Source organism: Hemicordylus capensis, chromosome 2 (assembly GCF_027244095.1).
Source record: "Hemicordylus capensis ecotype Gifberg chromosome 2, rHemCap1.1.pri, whole genome shotgun sequence".
NCBI classification, from domain to species: Eukaryota; Metazoa; Chordata; class Lepidosauria; order Squamata; family Cordylidae; genus Hemicordylus; species Hemicordylus capensis.
This window is the reverse complement of record NC_069658.1, coordinates 129,242,432-129,264,443: the sequence shown is the minus strand read 5'-3', so window position 1 is coordinate 129,264,443 and position 22,012 is coordinate 129,242,432. Positions and strand designations below refer to the sequence as shown.

The window sequence follows — 22,012 nt, the reverse complement described above, 5'->3', positions numbered from 1 at the left end:
GTGCACGCGCACGCCACGTACGTCACACACATGCTGCATGTGACGTAGGCGGCACGCGCGCGCACAGCGGCGACAGGCGCACGTGCGCCACTACCCCCCCCGCCCTTAAAGGTAGACCCTCCCCTCAGTGCCGGACCACTGGACCGGTCCGGTTCCGAACCGGTTCGGAGGCCTCCAACATGGCCTCCGGACCGGTTCGTGCACATCCCTAATGCCGAGGTGATGGTCTGGAGCCAAGAGAACCACTCAGGAGGAGACATGAGGCATAGTCCATGGGAGCCGTATGTCAGGTAGGGATGTGCACGGAACTGTGGTGGAGAGGCTTGAAGGCGGCAGGGGTGCTGCTTTAAGAGTGAGGGAGGGTGCACTTACCCCTCCCGCCGCTTTCCCCCTGCTGATGCCCATTTTCGTAAAATCTCATCAGGGCGGCAGTCTACCTCCCTGCCACCCCCTTGCCCTCGTTACCCGGATATAACCAAAAGTCCCCAATGTGCCTGTGCGTGCCAACACGGGTGTGGGCACATGCGTGTGCGCAGGTGCGACGGGGACTTCCAGTTATATCCAGACAATGGGGGCAATGGGGAGGCAGGGAGGTACACTGCCACATCAATTAGCTTTTAGGAAAATGGATGTCGATGGGAGGAAAGCAACAGGAGGGGTAAGTGCACCCTCCCCTGCTCTTAAAGCAAGACACACCCACCCACCATCAAACCGACGGAACCACCGGTTCCGTGCACATCCCTAATGTCAGGTGCCAGGAGTCTATATGAAGGAGCACACAGGGGCAATCAAAGAGCATGCTCAAGGGAAGCTGAGGGTTGAAAACCAGGAGTCTATATGGAGCAGCACACAGGAACAGATGAGAACATGGTCAAGGGCAGCCAAGGATCAGGAACCAGGAGTCAAGGAATAGTGGACAGACACTTTAGCACCAACACTGCTTCTGCAGCTGCTTACTGAAGAATGAGCTCTTATATAGTCTGGCTGCTAGTTACAGCCTGTAGGACCACCCGTTCTTCCAGTGACTGTGGCTATTTAAAGGGGCCAATCTCTATTCCTTAACTACAGGCTCCAACAGAGAGTAGGTGATGTTCCAGCCCCTGGAGGAGCGTCAAGGTAATCTTTCAAGTCAGAGGATGTGGGCAATTGAGTATCCTCAGGGCGTGGCATGGAGGCTCTTCGGGAACAAGTGTCTCTTCGGTTTCCTCATCCTTGGAGCCTTCCTCACTCTGTTCTGATGTGGCTGAAAGATACACATGGTTTCCGGAGGGAAGCCTCGGGATTGGATTGTACGGGTGTCTCCAGGGGACTTGGTGTCCAGGGTGATGCCTCATCCTCTGAGCTCTCACTGTCTGCCTCTGCTTGGTGTGGTAGTGGGTTCGGGTCCATGGCATGTAATGGATTTAGGCTAGTCATAACTAACTTGGTTTATTGATTTCAGTGATGCCTTGTCATGACAAATATGTGTGGAAGCTGCCTAATAGATAGTATCCTAGCTTGTGTGAGTGGAACAAAACTTGCAGGAATCATTCATATCCTCTCCTCCCTAGAGCAGCCCCTTTTGCAGGGGTCTCTCCTGAAATTGATTGGTTGGGATGCCTGGCCCTACATCCTGGGCCAGAGCTAAAGAAGATACCATACCCACCAGGGACGTAGCAAGGTTGTAGTGGGCCCAGAGACAAGATTTTAAAATGCTCCCCCTCCTCACTGAAGCTCAGCTCATGAAGTAAAGAAATCTTTAATGAGGCTGAATAGTGGTAACAAAAAGCATAGTAAAATTTATATATATGTGCCACAATAGAACATCACCCTAAATTATTTTTTTTTAAGGTTTTGTAAATTGTGGACGATGCAAGTCATTTAATGGTACTAGAGAAAGACATGCTGTTCTGGTAGCTCCAGGTCTTGAATGGATCTCACATAAACTGTCACATAAATTTCGGAGGATGAATACAACTGAAGGAAGCCCAGGCAGGTGCGTAGCTGGGGGAGTCAGTCATGAGATCTGCCTCTGGAGGCCCCCCCCCCCCAAGGCAGTGGGCCCCCAGACAACTGTCTCCCCTTGCCCTATAATAGTTACGCCCCTGACACCCACTTCCTCACCAGCCTCGCCCTGCCTCACTGACCCGAATGCTGTCCTCCTTCCCCCTTGAAGCCACACTGCTTGGAATAGTTGTAGGCTGGTGCAGCAGTGAATGGAGGAGCAGCCTCCCCTCATTGCTGATGCTGCACTAGCACCAGCTGTTCACTTGCTCTTTCTTTCTCCCCTCCAGCAACAAACTTATTTGCTTCTTGTGCTTCCGAAATAGAGGAGATAAAGTGGACAAGTTTATCACTGGAGGAGAAAGAGAGCTAGCTAGCTAGCTAGCTGCTAGTGCTGGCACAGCAGTGACAACAAGGAGAGTCCTCTACTGGAGAAATGCTCCACCCATGCTGCCTCACCAGCCTACAATAACAAGCAGCAGCATGCCCTGGAGGGTGAGGCCACAAGGGGGAAGAGGGGTGATATGGCGGCAGGGACAGCCTTTGGGGCAGGCTGAGGTGAGAGAAGCAGCAGGGCTGGCAAGGGCAAATCAAGAAATCTGTTGAGAAAGGGACAGTGACAGCAAGCAGGTGGGGTGATACCACGATGGGGGGGGGCAGGGCAGAATGCCTGCACTCATCACCCCCAGAGCACTTGCCACATGAGGCTGTTGCCCCACCTGACCTCATAGGGGAGCAATATGTTCTACTTGGGGCTATCTTTTAAATAGGCTTTTTAGCTAGTGCAGAATTCTGCTATGTATTTGGTGGAAGCAGGTAGAAATGACTATATTCGACCAGTTCTGGCTTAACTGCACTGGCTGTCACTTTTCTCTCTGTCCCAGTTCATGAAGCTAGTTTTTACCTTTAAAGTATAGTGTGCTGGAATCCTCCGAGAAATTTCACTTGTTTTATACAAACCAATTTTGACTTTCCTTGAAAATTCTCAAATATTTCTGCTTGGGAGGCACCCTAAATTTCATTTCTAAAAATTTCAGTGGCACCAAGTATAAAGTTCTTCATGGTATATACATGTTCCAAAAATATGTTGGAAAGTGCTTCTCTTGCTTTGGATCCAAGTATCTGCTGATATCACTGAAAGAGTTGCTCTGTGTTTCCTCAGATCAGGAGTTGGAGTCATCTGCAACAAGGTGCAAGCCCTATTTCATATTGCCTGGGATTATTAGAATGTCTTCCTGGAAGAGATTCAGTGGTGTCTCTTACTCTTGGTCTGTAGGTGATTTTCTTGTAGCTTGCTTATTCCGGAAAGCTTTTGGATATACAGAACAGCTTTTTGCTAGTTTTTTATCTTCTTTGATAAATAGGTGCAAGGATAGTAAGAAATGGTTTTATTATTGCTGTTGTAATATGGTTATTACCCCCTTAAGTGGCGCAGTGGGGAAATGGTTGACTAACAAGCAGAAGGTTGCTGGTTCAAATCCCCGCTGCTGCTATCTCGGTCAGCAGCGATATAGGAAGATGCTGAAAGGCATCTTCAAATATATTTTCACTTAGCTTAATTTCTTATGTAATGTTTTCATTTCCCCCCTTTCCATTTTATCTTTTTATTTTTTTAAAACTAGAAGTTGGTTTCCACCCCCAACTCCTGCTTGTTTAGATGACTACAGAAAGGAGCATAGCTATGCCTCCTTGAAGCACTGTTGGGACTGTTTGGGTATAATAAAAATTTAAAAATGGCTGCTGGTAAGAAAAAATGGTAGCCACCAGGCAGGAAATGGGGGGGGGGGGAGAGAGAGAGCCTTCATTCATTGCCATTTGCTCCATTCATTCCTTGATACATTTGTTTTGTAACCAGTTTAACAAACTATGAATGGGGCCCATTTCTATCTGGTTCAGTTTGTTCCAAAAACAAATTCATGTGCCTACTGCCTTTGTGAGAGAGATCTAATATTTGAACTGCTAACTGCCCTCATGGATTCCATCTTAATAGGCGGAAAAACCTCCTTAATGGATCTTTTCTAACAAACAGGTAGAATAAGTAATGTTGTAACTTCTTATCACTGGATTGTCTTTTGGTACTGTACAATATCAATCCATCAGCTAATGATTAGGAAATAGCTAATCTAATGGAGTTCTTGAATGGAAAGTTGCTCTATTTCTAATGTGAAATAGGATATTGGCCACAGTGGACTGGGTGGAGTCAAGTCTAGAATGTCTGCAGATAGAAACGCCTGAAGGTTCTATGTGTGTGAGAGAGAGGAATCCCTGATCAAATTTAGGAAATGGGATTGATCTGCTTGTTACTATTACATATTTATTGACTGAGTTGCTGTAATAATATTTAAATCCCGAGGCAAAGTGGAATAAATATGGGTTCCTCCTCAGAGGCTGCACAAGCTGGAATGAGAATAACTCTTCAGCAGTGGGAAAGGACTTAATTTCCAGGCACAGAAAAATTAAAACTCTGCCAGCAGTGTTGTGTAGCGCTGTAAGGTGCCAGGGTGTGTCAGTCTTAAACCAGACCTTTCAGCAGCTGTGCCAGGCACCTTCCCTCTTATGCCCCCGATACTTTGGTCCACTAGCAAGCCATGGAGATAGGGCTGTGAGTCAAGGATGCCCTCTAGGCCGTAGTGTGGCTCTCTGCTGACCCCTGACCTGAATGTATTGCTTCAAGAGCCCATAGAGGCTTTTGCGAAGGTGATTTTCAGTGGGAAAAGGGTACAGAGACAAATGGTTAGATACCCCTACCTCTGCACTATGCTCTCAATCTGGATCAGAGGCCTCTGCAGCTGCTCTCTTAAAATAAAGAAATAGAAAGCCTGCAACTAGACAATGATGCATTTAATGTCACATCTGGTTTTGCTCCTAATTCCTGGTATTACCTCTGCATACCATGGTTCTGGAATCTCTGTTTCATTTGTTTAGGAAGTGCAACTGCAAACATCTGATACTTCCTTTGGAAGTGGAAAATCATGGTTATTCACAGCATCTCCAACTCGGTTTCCTGAAAAGGTTTCCTAGGATGCAAGTTTAAACAGTATCGCACCCCACTGACAGAAGAATTGTTTACTTCCTACTTCAATATTCAGTGTTTTCTTAATATGGCACAGTTTCCCAAGTGGTATGGAGCACTGTCAAACTGACTTAATGGGCCCACATGCTTGAGAGAGACACATTTGCCTGCCATTTTAATTGGGCCCAAGTACCAGCTCTTAATGTGAGTGAAGGTCTTCCAAAAGTAAGTGGAAATCTCTTTAACTGCTTGTCTCTCACAGACGATGTTTTTAGAGACCTCTGAGTACATTAAGGCACATGTGCTTAGTTGCACCTGCTGTGTTATATATCCAGACTTTAGCAGGTTCCTCGTAAAGAATTGCATTGTTGAACTGCGGTAATTTATAGCGTATGTGAGAGAGAGGTGGTTGGAACTGTTTATTTGGTTATATAATCCCTGGTTGTGCTGCAAACTCCATCCAAAAAGAAGGCAAAGAAGACCCAGAATATGTTTTATTTTCAGTAGCTTTGTAACTTTATGAGTTTTGGAAATGTAGGTTCTATGATTTAAAGGTGGTGGGAAGAGAGAGAGGCATTTGAGAAGTAAGTAAGTTTATAATGAATAAGGGCAAGAATTTTCTGTGAACTAAGACTTAAGCAGGTACCAACAGTGGTAGTTGGTTACTTTGGCTGGGTTTACACATTATGATTATTATTATTATTATTTATTCACACATTCAGACAGGTGTTATTGACTGGTTTGTTTTATCCAGACATTGAGCCCTTCCCAAGGACCTGGGATGGCTGAATTTTATTGTCAGTTGTTATAGATATCGTTGCAGAATATAGGCTGTTCCCAGTAAAGCTGCTTTTTGTAACTGGCTGATGGTGATTTCTGTGGCTCCTATGGTGTTGAGGTGCTCTTCAAGGTCTTTTGGAACTGCACCCAGGGCGCCAATTACTACTGGGATTATTTTGGTCTTTTTCTGCCACAGCCTTTCAATTTCAATTTGTAGATCTTTGTATTTGGTGATTTTTTTCTATATCTTTTTCTTCTATTCTGCTATCCCCTGGTATTGCTATGTTGATTATTTTAACTTGTTTTTCTTTCTTCTCGACTACAGTTATATCTGGTGTATTGTGTGGCAGATGTTTGTCTGTTTGTAGTCGGAAGTCCCATAATATTTTTACATCTTCATTTTCTTCAACTTTTTCAGTTTTATGGTCCCACCAATTTTTGGCTACAGGTAGCTTGTATTTTTTGCAGATGTTCCAGTGTATCATCCCTGCGACCTTGTCATGCCTTTGTTTGTAGTCAGTCTGTGCGATCGTTTTACAACAGCTGATTAGGTGGTCCACTGTTCCATCTGATTCTTTACAAAGGCGGCACTTGCTGTTGTTGTGTTTTTGACTTTTGCTCTGATTGCATTTGTTCTTAGTGCCTGTTCTTGTGCAGCCAGTATTAAACCCTCTGTTTCTTTCTTCAAGTTACCATTCTTAAGCCATTGCCAGGTCTTGGTGATGTCTGATTTTCCACTTATATTGTGCAAATATTGACCATGCAGTGGCTTATTTTTCCATTTTTCTGCTCGGTTCTTGACTTGTTCTTTCTTGTAGGCCTGCTTTGTTTCATTGGTGTTGAATAGTTTCTCATTATTGACCATTTGAAGTGCATCTTCTTCACTGTTCTTGATATATTCTTCAAGGCCTCTTTTCTCCTCCTCTACTGTTTGATGGACTTGCAGCATTCCTCTTCCACCTGAGCTGCGAGGGAGGTATAGCCTATCGACATCACTGCGGGGGTGCAGAGCATGATTGATGGTGATTATTTTCCTGGTCTAGCATCTCTAGCTCTGCCTGGGTCCAGTCTATTATTCCTGTGGTGTATCTGATAACAGGTATAGCCCAGGTGTTTATGGCTTGTATGGTGTTCCCGCCATTGAGTTTGGACATGAGGATTTTTCTAACTCTCCTGATATATTCACTTCCAATTTTTCTTTTAACTTCAGTGTGTGCGATGTTATCAGCCTGGAGAATGCCCAAGTATTTGTAATGTTCTTTCTCTTCCAGTTTCTTGATCTTGCTTCCATTGGGCAGTTCTATTCCTTCTGTTTTTGTTATTTTCCCTCTGTTCATTATTAATGCAGCACACTTGTCTAGTCCAAACTCCATTGCTATATCGCTACTGAATATACGGACAGTGTTTAGCAGTGATTCGATTTCTGACTGGGACTTTCCATACAATTTCAGATCGTCCAATAACAGCAGATGGTTGATTTTACTTGATGTTTTAGATGTTTGGTATCCGAGGCCTGTTTTGTTGAGTATTTGTGAAAGTGGGGTCATGGCGATTACAAACAACAGAGGGGATAGTGATTCCCCTTGGAAAATGCCTCTTCTAATGCTAACCTGTCCAAGTGCCTCGCCATTGATTGTTAACTGTGTACTCCACATGCTCATTGCTTTTTTAAATAAATATCTGAATGTTTTTGCTGACACCAGTTGTTTCTAAACATTTTAGTATCCATGTGTGAGGCAATGAATCAAAGGCTTTCTTGTAATCAATCCATGCAACAATTAGATTGGTTTTTCTTCTCTTGCAATTTTCTAAAATCATTTTGTCAATCAGCAGCTGGTCTTTTGTGCCTCTGGTGTTCGGGCAATTTCCTTTCTGTTCAACTGGAAGCTGTTTGTTAGTTAATAAGTGTTGCATCACTTCATCTGCTATTATTCCAGTTAATAATTTGAACATGGTTGGCAGGCAGGTTATCGGTCTATAATTACTTGGAACTGCACCGTTTGCTGGGTCTTTCATGATGAGATGAGTTTTCCCAGTTGTTAGCCATTGTTCAATATCACCTCCTTGCAAAATGTGATTGAACTGTTTTGATAGTTGTTTATGAAGGCTTGTTAGGTGTTTAAGCCAAAAGCCATGCAGTTCATTGTCACCTGGTGCAGTCCAATTTTTAATTTTCTTTGCTCTTTCACTTATTAATTCTGATGTTATTATTAGATCTTGCTATTATTATTATTATTATTATTATTATTATTATTATTATTTTGATTTCTATACCGTATTTGAGATTTGAACAGCCTGAGAGATAGAGGGAACCTGCAGTTGGTACTACAGTGGTCCCTCTACTTACGAAATTAATCCGTTCCGAATGCATATTTGTAAGTCGAAAAATTCGTAAGTCGAAAAGCGGTTTCCCATAGGAATGCATTGGGAACGGATTAATGCGTTCCGGAGCCTAGAAAAAAGACCCAGACCCCCAGTAAGGCTTGCAAACTGCACAGGAACATTTCTTTTCAAGAATAAACAGGCAGTAAACAGGCAGGCAAGTCAAGGAAACTGCATGTAAAATTTGTAAGTCGAGGAAACCCCATCTAAAAATTTGTAAGTCGAGGAAACCCCATCTAAAAATTTGTAAGTCGAAAAAACCGCATCTAAAACCGGATCTAAAACTGCCGTTTGTAACTCGAAAAATACTTATGTCGAGTAGTTTGTAAGTCGAGGGACCACTGTATAGACAATCATGTATCTCAGTTTGTTTGGAAGCAGCCACAATTGAGCCACAGGTATGCCCTCTGGCTGGGCCTCCCAGCAAAGCCCTGGATGTTACCCCAGCTTGCCTTGCCTTGCCTTGCAGCCATTGGTCCTGATGATAGAGACGGCGGTCCTATCGTAAGCCAGAGGCTTATGAAGCACTTGGGTTCAGACATAACATGTCCCAGTGGGAGCTGAACAGCTGATGTGAAGACTGAGCAGCCCAGTGAAGACTGAGCAGCAGTCTTCTCCCAGCCCCAGAGAGACAGTGGTCATATTTGCTTTGCAGGAGGTGGAGCTAATAGACAGCTAATAAACAGTGAGGATGCTCAGGGAAAGCTCAGGCATGAGTCTGGCTGCAATCAAAAGAGAAATGAGACAGCCCAAGTAATCGCTTAATTCACTCTGCTAGATTCCTTCCTCCCATTTCTTGACTGCTGATTTGAATGAGTTCAAGATTAGCTTGGAGGGCCAAAAATTCAAGCAAGGTGGTGCTGTTGTCTTGAACTGGAGTTCTCTCCTCCTTCCCTTTTTGACTAGAGGACTTTGCCATTCAGCTCATAATGCTAGAGCAGGTGTTCCCAACCTTGAGTGCCCAGATATTGTTGGACTACAGCTCACATCATCTCTAGCCACAGTGACCAAAGGAGTTGTAGTCCAACCAGGGGCGTAGCAAGGTTGGAATGGGCCCAGAGACAAGATTTTAAAATGCCCCCCCCCCTCTCAAAGTCCAGGGCCTCCGCACACCCCAGGCCCCCAAGGATTTAAGTCTGATATTCCAAAATAAGTATGCTGCCTGGAAATACATTTCACTGAATACACACACACACACATCACAATATATAGTGATATACATTGAGTACTATACATTTGTTTTACTTTTAATGCCTAGAACACACTAGAAAGATGAATGATTAAAATGGACCCCTTGCTGCAGATTAGCAAAGGAGACTTTCAACCATGCAGGGTGAGCCTATGTTTGTTTTCTCAGAATTCTGAACAAATTCAGTCAAGCTCGATTCCAGGAGGTTTTTCACAGGAGGCTTTTAAAGCTCTTTAACACACAACTCCTCTGGAATGCAGGTGCTGCATTCACATGTTGGCCAGATTTACCCTGAAGTCCCTGCAAGTTATTGGGGAGCAGTTCACACACAAGAAAAATAAAATAAAATAAAATAAAAGCACCACACATGCTTCACAGTTCTCACTCAGACCTTCTGGGTTGCAAAACAACTTGAACATAAGTGCATTTATAAATGAATGAATGAATGAATAGAATAAATATAATACTGTTTCTTCGAGAAGTTTTTGTAATTTTCTGCCATGAAACAAGCCACTTATAGAACTTTTTAGATAGTTTTTTTTTAGCCAGCAAATTTTCCAAGCTGTTTAAAAATAAATATTCAGAGACTTCTCAGTCCCTCCCCCCCATTTCAAAGCCCTATGGCAAGCAGATGCCTATATATCCGGGGGCGGGGGGCGGGGAAGGTAACCACAAAAGGGAGTTCACACTCTACCTGGCAAATGCTGGGCTGGGCTGGGCAGGGCAGCAAGGGGTCTGCTGCAGAGAACAGTGGTGGCCACTCTGGCTGCCTCCTCCTTCCTGGCTGGCTTGGGCCCTACTGGAGTTCAGGCTTCACAGAGGCCTACACGAGGCCTCCGTGGAAGCCCCGCCCACCCACCGATCAGCTGAGAGGCAGGAGAAAAGGAGCTCTTTGCAGCTTGCCTGCTGCCTGGATTGCCGGCCAGGAGAACAAGCTGGAGAGACGGCGAACAGGGCAAGTGGCTGAGGGGCCTTGGGGCTGGGCAGGGGGCAATGGGGAGCCATGTTAGGTGCCTCTGGGGGGCCCCTCCAGGCAGTGGAGCCCCCAGACAACTGCCTCCCCTTGCCCGATCGTTGTTACACGCCTGAGTCCAACCACCTCTGTGGAGCCAAGGTTGCGAACCCCTGTGCTAGAGCAACCACTGAACAGATGTATAGGTATTGGTGCCTTTAAAAAGATTTTTGGCAGTCAAGATATGAATGGATGACTTCCTGGTTCACAGCCTGGACTCCTCAACACTCCATTAGCTTAACAGATATTTAAAATCAAAACCCTTCCCCTCCTGATTTTCAATTATTCAATCCATGCTGGAGATCTCAGATCAATTTTGGATTTTAAAATAGCCATTCCCTTATGAATATGGGGTTAGATAATGAGTATTTTAAACAAGAAATTCTCATCAAATAAAGGCATTTCCTAAATGTTTTATGTCCAAATAATATAATATTTATTGTCCTATAACTTTCCTTTGCTCTATGTCAAACAGTAAGCTTTTCCAAATATATTCATTATTTTGTAATTTTTCATTAGCACTGCAATTTCAATAGCACTGCAATGAATAAAAAGTTTTTATTCAACTATTTTAAAGCCATTCTTCCTTGGAGACTTTGGGGCTTCCCCTCATTTGAAAAGATGCCTCCCATTGGCCTTTCACATAGCCATTCAGTTCTTAATTATCCAGTAAAACCATCAAAGCTGCCATCTGGAAGTCTATGCATTTTGGTAGACCAGCTGCCACAGGCTCATTAGTTGTGAAGACTGAAAAAAAAAAAATCACAATCACTATCAGTATAATCTGCTCTCTTTTTAGTAGTCCCTCACAGAGCTTCCATATGGCTTTAACATATGTTTGATACTGACCATGGTGTGTCCATCTCTGAAGTATAGATATATGGTTCCTACCATCACTTATGGTAAATAACGTTTACAAATGTGTATGCTTTCCCCAGTCTTCAGATCAAATATGAAACAGCTACGGTGGCATGAAGATACAGTCCAATGTTTTCCTGCATCCACACAATTCTATTTATCAACACAACAAAGGCTGCAGGATTATTAGCATGAACTATAATTATAGACAGGGTTTCGGTTCATATGCTTGCTTCTTAATGAGACATGAAGTAGAAAGAAAATCCCCAGTTACTGTAGTGACTACTGATCTTCAAAGCAACCATAGGTAGCTCTTTTAGAAATTAGATGGCTTTCTCCAAGGTCAGGTTCAGAGAATAATTTCTGGGGCTCAGAAAAGACCTCCTCAAAGAGGAGACATTTCCCAAGCTCCAAGAGTGCTCCAGGTTTTGTCTCCCTCTCTCTCTGCTATTCTCTTCATCAGCTTCCTGATCTTTACTTAATATTCTTGGTGGCAGTGATAGAAGAAATTGCTTCAGCAGCCGTGCTTTCTGGGAAAGAGAGAGGGCCATTTTCTCTCTTTCTGTTGAACCTGACTCACATCAGAGCAGCTCAAGGACAAAGGTTTTGTTGCACAACAACTGAGGAGACTTTCCCCTCCTCCTCCATATTTGCAGTAACTCTTGAGAAGACTCCTAATGCTAAGGGCCACTGTGCCTTTGCTCTAACACAGAGCAATGAGCCAGAGGGATATGAGAAGGAGTTAGGAATGTGTACGAGTCCGTTCAGTGCCTCCTCTGGGAAGCACTGAACTGGCTCTGTGGGGTGAGGATCAGTTACCTTAAAAAGCTCCATACCTGCTTTTTAAGGGAACTGCTCCCCACCCTGCCGGTGGCTGCCCGAGCCAGTTGTGCACATCCCTAGAAGGAGCCATAGTATATGAGAGGATGGGGCTGTAGCTCAACAGTAGTACATCTGCTCTGCATGTAGAAGGTCCCAGGTGTGATCCCTGGCATCTCCAGGTAGGCAGGAAAGACTTGGATAGCCACTGCCAGTCAGAGTAGACTATACTGAATTGGACCAATGCTTTGACTCAGTATAAGGCAGCTTCCTATGTAACTGTGAAAGAAAAAAAGAGTCCTCATTCTTTGTGCAGTGGTGCATTGTTGTTCCTCTGGAATACTACTCCAGAGATCATCAGGGTGATGGGGGAAGAAAATGCCTCCCTCCTTCCTGCATGGCATCATTGCTACTCTTCCCACTGCCACCATCAAGACCAGTAAGACCAGTAAGTAAAATGAGGCTGCCAGGGAAGTAGTAGATCATCCCCCAAGCTTCCTTGGATTGAGTGAGAAAGTGATACAATTTCTTCCCAATTCAAGTGGAAGAAAACTGGATAATTTTCAGGTTTATCCAAGGAGTGTTCTGGAGAGTTCACCCATCTCTGGTAGCCATTCATTACTCCCTCTAGCAAAATGTAATGCACTCCTCTGCTATGAGTGAGTGATGGTAATTCTCTTCTTCCCATAGGCATGAAGAAACTAGAAGGGGGGAATGAGAAGTGATGGCTGCTTGTCACTTCTTTGGAAACTGATAACCACTGGGAAGACACATGTTGGTGTGATGCTTCATTAAAAGGCAAATATATGAACCAGAACTACATATAAATGCAGTGTTTTCCCCATAGAGGAAAACAGTGTTTTCCCCATACAGTCACTCCTCTTTTTCAGTATCAAAGCACCATGACCCCGTAGTCTTTTATACAGCTTTCAAAAGTACACGTCAGGCATTTCCTAACCCTTGTGAATGCTCTAGCTGTATGGCTTTCTGCTCCTGACTGCTTTTTACTGTGATCCTGTAATGGCTACTGTATGCAGTATCCTCCTAAACCTAAATCTCAGTTCGGAATAGACTATCAGGTCCCATCACACAGACCACCACATTTGTTCTGTGCCACAACGTTGGGACCCAAAAGGCCTGGAAGCATTTCACCCCACTCCCTTTGGGGGAAGACAGAAGCCCCAAAGGAGGGGTGCCATACTCTCTGCTGGACTCCATGGGACCATGCAGGCAACCAGAGTAGGATCACCCTCCTATCCACTGCAGCAAGGCCATCTCCATGGGTAGAAAGAGAAGCAGGACAAAAACCAATTTTGGTAGACAGCCATATCCTGAGCTCTTCAAGGCAACGATCACTGCCTGTTAGACATGCATGTTTGGAACAGTTCCCTTCTGCTCCCAACACAAGAGCCTGTACCCATCGCCATCACTCTCTATGCCTTTGGTTTGGAAAAGGCAAACACCAGACATGCGTCATTTTCCCACCAATGTCGATGGATCTCTGGTATAAGAACTTATGGCATACCTCGATCTCAGAAAAGCTAACCCATATTATTCGGTCTCATTCAAAGCAGGCTACAAATAATGTTTTTTTAATGTAATTTGATCAGATATTATTCTTTACAGTAATTGGGGAAATTATGGTTGTTTTTCTCCCTTAGATAATATTAGAGCTTGGATGGATTGATGAATTGGGGTTTGTTGTATTAGGTTTTGCTGTTTGTGTTTGGATTGATGTTTAGCATTGTAAATTTATTTTAATAAAGAGATTAGGGGGTGAAATTCCCCCAGATCTATTTTTCTGGGCTGTGGGGGAAGGCAATACACCTTTGCAACATCCTTACAAGACAATTAACTCTCCTGACATGCTATATCTGGAGGGGAAGAGAGGAGAGAGAGGCAGGCTGCGAAACTGCCACCATCCAGTTCCTTTGTCTCAGCTGAAGTGCCCTCCTCCCCCAACAGCCCTGACAGAGTGACCAGGGACCATCTTATTCAGAGGGGAGGAGAGAAGAAGGAAGTGAGACTAAGGCTCACGTAAAGATGTAAATGTGTGCCTCAATATAGTGTTCTTTTTAAGTGTTTTGTAAACTGCTTTGGGAGATTTGCTTGAAAAGTGGTATATAAATGCAAAATAATAATGATAGATCCGCAGCAATAAAAGTGTTCCGGGATAGGAATTTGGGCAATAGAATTAGGAGATGAACATGCTGGGGTAAATTGTAACTGCAGCCTTTTCACAACCACAAAGCAATCAGTCTGTCTTGTTCTTTTTCTGGCAACCCTATCAAAGTTCATCATTTGGTGGATGCTGTTGTCCCTTGATACATCATGTAAATAAAGCAAAAGAGATCTCATCCAGGCCAGAATGGCCAAACTGCAACCAAAAAAACCCCATCTGGTTTGACTGTACATAATTGCTAGTATCTGCACTCACATTTGGCCCGTGTTTTGTAGATTTAGCTGTATTCATCCACCAGAGACTCTGTTGGACCATTTAATGATAAACAAAACAGCTGTTATTAAACTGTTGCATAAGGAAGTTCAACTGAACTGAAAGTGTCTGTTGTAAATATCTGTATGAATTATGTTGGAAGGGCAATTGATGTGGATGCTTCTCAAGCCAATGTTGCTCTTCTTAGGAAACATTCATGTGGGAAATAACCACATAATCTGCCCTGCCGTGGCATTCCACCATTGTGTTATTAGAGGGGTGTGGGGCCAGACCACAGGAAGATGGCCTCAACACTGCTGGGATAATATATGAATCAGGCCATGAGCTGCAGTCTAACCTACTCAACCTCCTGTTCTACTAAGAAGGATGTTAGGGTCTATGAACAATGCTGTAGGAAAACAGAACAGTGGTTTTTAAAAAATATTTTCCTCTGGTAGGAGATGCTTTTGAAAGTGACTTTATTTCTCTCTCTCATTAATCAGTTCCAAAATGGATGCAAGTTGCCATTTGGGGAGATTATGTAGAAATGTGCTCTTGTGCTGCAGAGATCAGAGAGTTTATTGCAACTGTAGACAATTCACAGCTCAGGGAGGACTTAATGTGATAAATAATAGAGAATTTTGTGAAGAACTATTTATGCATAACAAAATCATCCTCACACATGCATTGACAGATATTTGTGTAGTGGGGAAAAACATGAAAGGGATTTTGTGTTTGGAAAGCAGTAGCACAGGATATGGATTTTAATTGGGAAGAAGAACTAGGTCTGGTTTTTTTTCAGTAGAAATGAAAGTTCTTAGCATTTTTTTTAGAATCACATATATGAGTCCTAATTATCTTTCTTCCTTTACTTAAGAAATGATTCTGTTAGAATACTACACTAGTTAGAGTTTTAAAATCCTATTATAATGAGTTTTACTTTACTCCCTGGTAGATCAGAGTCTTAATATCTTTGTTAGTCCAGTGAGCAACATTGTAAGCAGGATAACAACTTTAATTGGTCGAAGTACTGGAATAAAGCTTTCAGGTCACACAGAACTTCAGCAGTAGGTCAAAATAGGATTTTGCTACTTGAATGTGAGAGATTTTGAGATCTGAAAAGTTAAGAAATTGGAGTTCTGAGACAAACCACTAAATCTATCCTTTGAAGTTTCTCCATCAGTGGCTCTGTCCCGCTTCACATATAAGTTAACAGTAAAAAGAAATCATTTTCATTTGGCACAGGCAAGGCAGGGGAAATATTTAATTATATAAAAATGGTAGGGAACCCTGCCCAATCTGATTTGCTCTAGGCCTTGTACCCCAAGGGACAGCCCTGGTGAGCTAAACCTACATTTTGGAGTTATAGTTGTGTCAGAGGACATTTTTGTATTTCCAATCATATTTCATTTTTAGGGGAAGTATCTTTCACTGAAAGCGAAAAAGTTGGTTATTTCTATCCCTGATAGGTCTTATGAAAGTCAGAAATGTGTGGATGAAGAAATTATAATCAAAGACAAAGGGACAAATTATGATAAACGCCAAGCTCTGACCAAAATCAACAGCTATGCATTTCTAGATTCCATTCTGTAACATATAAAGGTAAAGGGTAAAGTTGTGCTGTCGAGTCGGTGTCAACTCCTGGTGACCACAGAGCCATGTGGCTTTCTTTGGCAGAATACAGGAGGGGTTTACCATTGCCATCCGTGCAGTGTGAGATGCCTTTCAGCATCTTCCTATTTTGCTGCTGCCTGATATAGGTGTTTCCCATAGTCTGGTGATGTAGAGTGGGGAGGTGACCAGTGATGTAGAGTGGGGAGGGGATGCACAACATCATGACATCAGAACTTGTTGTAGTAGCCACCTAATGGTGCAGTGGGGAAGTAACTTGTCTAGCGAGCAAGAGGTTGCCTGTTCGAATCCCCGCTGGTATGTTTCCCATATACCAGCGGGGATTCGAACAGGCAACCTCTTGCTCCCACAAGTTACTTCCCCGCTGCACCATTAGGTGGCTACTACAACTTAAGTTCTGATGTCATGATGTTGTGCATCCCCTCCCCACTCTACATCATTGGTTGCCACTGGTGGTGAGAAGGAAATGCAGAGAATCAAGATATCAGCATATGAATAAATTGGGTAGGCATTATGGTAGGTATTATTCCTCCTAAGCTCAAAAATCATTTGGAATTTTGAGGGGTGGAATTCTGTTAGCAAGATTACAAACAAAGGATCTAATTGTATCATTTGAAAATATCTGATAATAAATCATCACAATTACATACTATTAAGCAATAAATAAACATACTCCTTCATATCTAACTTACATCTAAATGCAAGCATTGGTAATTCCATTCATCATTTCTGGTATGCCTCATACAGTGTGCTTTACTTTTTAAAGAATTGTATCATTCTGAAACAGTCTGTTGTAAGTGTATTTGTACCATTTCACAAAAGCCCCACCATAAGGTCGTTCGCACAACCTTGTGCTGGACTGGGTAGAGCACCTACCTTCCCCACAAACAATCTAGCCGTGATCTTAGGCACACAGTTCATGCGCCCACATGACCAGCACTGCTAAGAGCCATGCAGTGTTCTGGAAGCTGGTAAAATACGTCCTGGACTCTAGATATCCCACAATGCACTGCATGATGAGTGTGGTGCATTGGGGGATTCCCCTGTGAGACAGACACCCTAGATGCCCAGCTCTGTTTGTGCTCATGCTTTCTGCAGCCCAAGCATTCACATGACCGGGGACCTGGGTAAAAGAGCACACGCACAGCCTTTAACCTAGGTAAAAGCCCGGGGTAAATTCTCTAACTGCCCAGCAGGGCAGCACCGGAATGGCCCTGATCCCAGTGCTTCACATGCCCAAGCCTGGGTAGGGCTGCTCATGCGAACAGCCTCATTATGTCTCTCCTTCAAATATTCTTGAATCAAAAGAAACAAAAACAAATTATGATTTGTATTTCTCTAGACTTACCTAAATTAGCTTAGCTTGTGTTGGGTTTACTCTTTATTTGTATTGTGATAGAATGTTCTTGTTTTCGCCTTCAACGATTTCCCCCTCAGCTCATTTTGGATAGCCAAGCAATCAAATCAGTCATAAATCATCATTTAGTGTCCCTCAGGTTGCCAACTGGCCAGACAAAAATGGCTTGGCCTGCTTTTATTCTTTAAAGAGCAGCTTGATATGCAAAAATTAGCAGATGAAGCTTTTGGGGGCACAGAGAAAACCATTAATGCCTACTAATTGCTGCTGATCAAATGCCTTTTAAAGGCATACATAGAGGGATCTGATTCCCAAAAGCTGGAAATCCAAGATGCAGCATCAGCAGGAAGGTGAGAGGGAGAGATCAATCTAAAGAAGAACAAAAGAGTTATAATATAGAAACATTATGTGCCACTTCACATGACTCATGACAAGTCCAGTAGTTGTGAACCACTGATCCCCGGCAGCAAGCACACAAACACTCCCAGCATGAAGTTCCAACTCTGGTGTGTCATGTAACTCTGCCAATGTCTGGTTCCTCAACTACACTTTCCTCCATGGCCCAACATCTGCCACCCAACTTCAAAACAAGGTTACAGATGTCAGGTGACAGAGGGAAGAATGGCTGGGGAACTGGACATTAGTGGGTTTACACTACAGAACCAGAACTTGTAGTTCATGCCAGGAGAGAACACGCATTGGGAAACAGTTTGTCATGCATAGGCGGATTACCATAGAGGCAATAGAGGCAATTGCCTATGGAGGCAAATCCAGGAGGAGTGGCACAAATTTTGGGGCGGGGAATGTTTTTATCGTTTTTTAAAAAGACAACTTCTAAAAAAAACTTTTAAAACTACTGCTGCTGCATGGTGGCGGTAAGAGATTAGTCTTCTTTTGCCACCCCCAGAGGATAGTAGGAGTGGCGAGGAGAAAGGAAATCCCCGTTTTTCTTTAAATGCTGCTCCAGTGGTGGGATGGATGGGGAGGGGGGAGTGCCAGTGGTATGGAGGACAAAGGGGAAGTCCTCCAGTCCTTTTACATTAAAATGCACTGTGCAGCAGCAGAATTGGGCGGCATGCAGTGGCGAGGGTTTATGTTGCGGGGAGGAAGTTCCCCGTTTACCTTAAAGCAGCGGATGGATGCTGCATGCTGAGAAACAATGAGGGAGACTTCCTTCCAGCTCCCCTCCTCCCCAAATGAGTGCATGCCCCTGATGCCGGATGTGCACACATTTGGGAGGAAGGAGGGGAGCTGGAAGGAGCTCTCCCTCATTGTTTCTCAGCATGCAGTGGACGGATGCTCCTTTAAGGTAAAAGGGGGGCTTCCTCCCCCCAACCTACAACCCTCACCACTGCATGCCACCCGATTCCACCACTGTGTGGCATGTTTTAATGTAAAACGACTGGGGGACTTTCCCTTCATCCCCCATCGCACTGGCACTGGCCCCTCGGCCCCATCCATCCCGCTGCTGTGGCGGCATTTAAAGAAAAATGGGGGGACTCCCTTCCTCCTTGCCACCCCTACTACCCAGAGGCGTAATGATAGGGGGGGCTGGGGGGGTCACGTGCCCCGGGCACCATCTTTGCGGGTCATGTGGGGGGCGCCGCCATGACCCCCGCCGATCCCAAATTTATTTTTTAAAAAAATTTTTTTAATGAAAATTTATCCGGCTCAGCAGCAGCAGTCAAGGGAGCGCATCGGCGCCCCCTCCCCCACGAGCGGTCCCTTCCGTGCCCGTCTTTAAATCGTCCACGACAGGATCCCCGAAATCGCCCTCACCGCGGTCTCTTTAAATCTCTGCTTGTTTTGGCATTCGTGCTCTTCCCTCTTGCCGCTCCCTGCCCCCACCCCCCTGTTCCTTGCCGCTTTTCTATTCCTGCATGAGCAAAAGGGCTTCCTCTGCAGGGAAGGAAGGGAAATGCCTGGCAGCTGGAGGAGGAGGAGAGCAGCAGCAGCAGCAGCCCTGGGCAGAGCGCGGAGATCGGCAACTAGGGACCTTCCAGTTGCAACAAGCTGATGGCAGCAATGGGGCAGGGCGACTACAGCTCTCCGCAGCACTGACCGCCGCCTCCCCTGCCTGCCCTGGCCAAAGAGACTCCGGCGGGCACTTTGCGAGAGATCGCCGCTGCCTCTCTCGCTCGCTGTAACTTGGCTGAGCAGATTCCTGCCCCGCTTGCGAACCATCCATGCCCCGAACTGAACGTTAGAAGCCCGGGTGCTCAGGCGGAGGGAGGGCAGAACCGGAAGGTGCCACCCGGAGGGCGCCTGGTGAGGATCATGATGATTTGAACTGGGGAGGCGAGAGGGGGGAAGACTCCGGAAGATGAGCCACACAGGTAAGCGGGAGGCGCCTCTGAGGAGGGGGGCGAGCGGGCAAAGCGGGGCGCGGGGCGTGGGGAGCCGGCGAGAAGGGGCGGCTAAGCTTTCTCTGAGCATCTTGCTTGGGAAAGGGCCGAGCGAAATGCGCATCTGGTTGCCCAGAGCAGGACAGTGGCAAAGGCACCAGTCGCTCTCTTCCTCTCACCCCACCGCGTTGAACTGGTCTCTCCCCGGCTGGCACTGCCCGCCCGGAGAGGAGCCAGTATTTGCTGATCTCTGACACTGCACTATTTGTTATGCCGAGTCTGTCTTACTGCAGTTTATTTTGCGATTTGCTCTGGGAACACATTCGCGGTTGAGGTTAATCAGAGGCGGGGGGCGGGAGCGGGGGGGGGGGATTTGCTTCCTGCTCGCCCTGGGCAGCGAAGGGCTGGCTCACGGGGAAAGGAAAAGAGGCAGATAGAAAACCCTGGCGGGGGGCGCAATTTCAGTGCTTGCCCTGGGCGTCGTTTTCCCTAGTTACGCCTCTGCTACTACCCTTCTTGCTGCAGCAGTGTGTGCGGCAAAAGACTGGGCTGCTTACGGGCAGCAAAAGGCTTAATCCACCCCTGTTGTCATGTGAAGCCACCCCATGTCACCAAGATTCATATTCCAAACCAGAGAATTACACACTTTTGTGACATCACTAGTTTTGACCTTGGTGGAACACTGGGAACTCTGAAACTGATTGGAGTAGCAGTGCAGGGGGAGGGGCTTTTTAATGCTTTCCCTGTGGGGCCATTTCCTGATTGAAATTATCTCCTGACCTGTCTTCCAGCAGCATAAAAGATACATGGAGCAGTATCTTTTCCTATGCAGGGAGAAAAGCAGCTGGGAATGATTTTGATCAGAGAAAGGGCTAAGCATCTAACCTGCTGCGTCACTGCTCTGATCAGAGTTCTGCTCAGCTGGAAATTAGAAATAAATTAGAAATAAAAACTATAGGAAGCTACTTAATGTATCTCCTGCATGACTTCTAGTTTTGATCACATACAATGTTAATTAGCTTGACTTTAGGTCAGAAATCAAGCAAAGACATAAAGTCACTTCCTTCTGTCTCTTACAAGATATAAGGCAATATTTTAATCGTGTTATAGAATATATTTTATTTTCTACCTTAGTTTGGGTCTGTTAAAGGGCTGGTATTCTTTATTTCTCTTTGAATCAAAGGTCACTTGTGAATCTTTACTCTAAAAGGGAGTTGGGACAATACATGTATTATTCCAAAATTATTCCCTGCATTATTCCAAAACTTATTGCCTTAAGTTGGCTTCATACTCCCCACCCCTGCCCCATATAGGTACACCATTTCTGAAATGGCTAGATTATATGCAGATTGCTTCAGGCTAAATGTGTGGCTTTTAGGAAAAGCTTTTGGTTAAAAGCAAAGCAGGGTTGCATGTTCCCAGGGGCTGAAGGCAAGCACAGAGTGCTTTGCACCCTGGAACAGATTGATTGTACTGTTCCTCAGTTATGAAGTGTTACTCTTTCATTAATCATGTGTCTTTCAGGTAGTGACCAACCATTTTGATGACTAGATTCTAGGTAGCAAGGGGATAAAGATTAAAACAACAACAACAAAAACACCAGTATCTTTCAGAATAAAATAAACAATGCTAAATGTGAATTAAAAAGAAGGCCAGAATATGGACAACTTGCACAATACAATTTTGCGACTGGAAGTTATAGAAACAGTGTGTGTGTATAGGGTGTGTGTGGAGGTCAACTCTCCTTGGGTTCATTTGAAAGTGGCTTGGTCTTTAAGCTTTCCTGTTGGTCATTCCGCAGAAGTAGAGATAAAAAACAAGGAAGTAAGCTCCAATGCATTTTTCTTCTGGGCAAACACATTTAAAGGAATGTGTTTAAAATGAAAGAATGTATTTCTGAGCAGACATACTTAGGACTGGGGTGTATTACTCCATGATGCCTCTAACAAAAATATTATGCCAAACTTCATATAATGTTAACTGGTAAACTCGTGCCAGAGCTTATCTCTGGGGGATCTTGACAATATATTGTCAAACTAGAAAAAAAATCTTATTTCTGTAGGCTGGCTTGCAGATGGCATGTTTAAGACCAAAGAAAAATGACCATGTGGGGTCTCTTGATTTTGTACCATTTGCAGCTGTGAGGGACAGCTGAACTCTGACCAGATGCTTCCAGAGGCAAAAGTAAGACAGCAGCTGTCATGGGTT

At 44.5% G+C, this 22,012-nt stretch overlaps 1 protein-coding gene and 1 long non-coding RNA gene across 3 annotated transcripts in view; one reads left to right on the top strand and one right to left on the bottom strand.

Moving 5' to 3' along the window:
• LOC128345096 (uncharacterized) overlaps positions 1-22,012 on the top strand; it is a 212,356-nt gene that overhangs the window by 188,966 nt on the left and 1,378 nt on the right. The gene's annotated exons all lie outside the window — the stretch shown is intronic.
• On the bottom strand, positions 10,812-20,427 carry LOC128345099 (uncharacterized). Its single transcript, XR_008316266.1, has 3 exons — positions 20,362-20,427; positions 17,451-17,828; positions 10,812-11,106 (listed from the first exon to the last, which is right to left on the bottom strand). It is a non-coding gene; the product is annotated as an uncharacterized LOC128345099 (long non-coding RNA).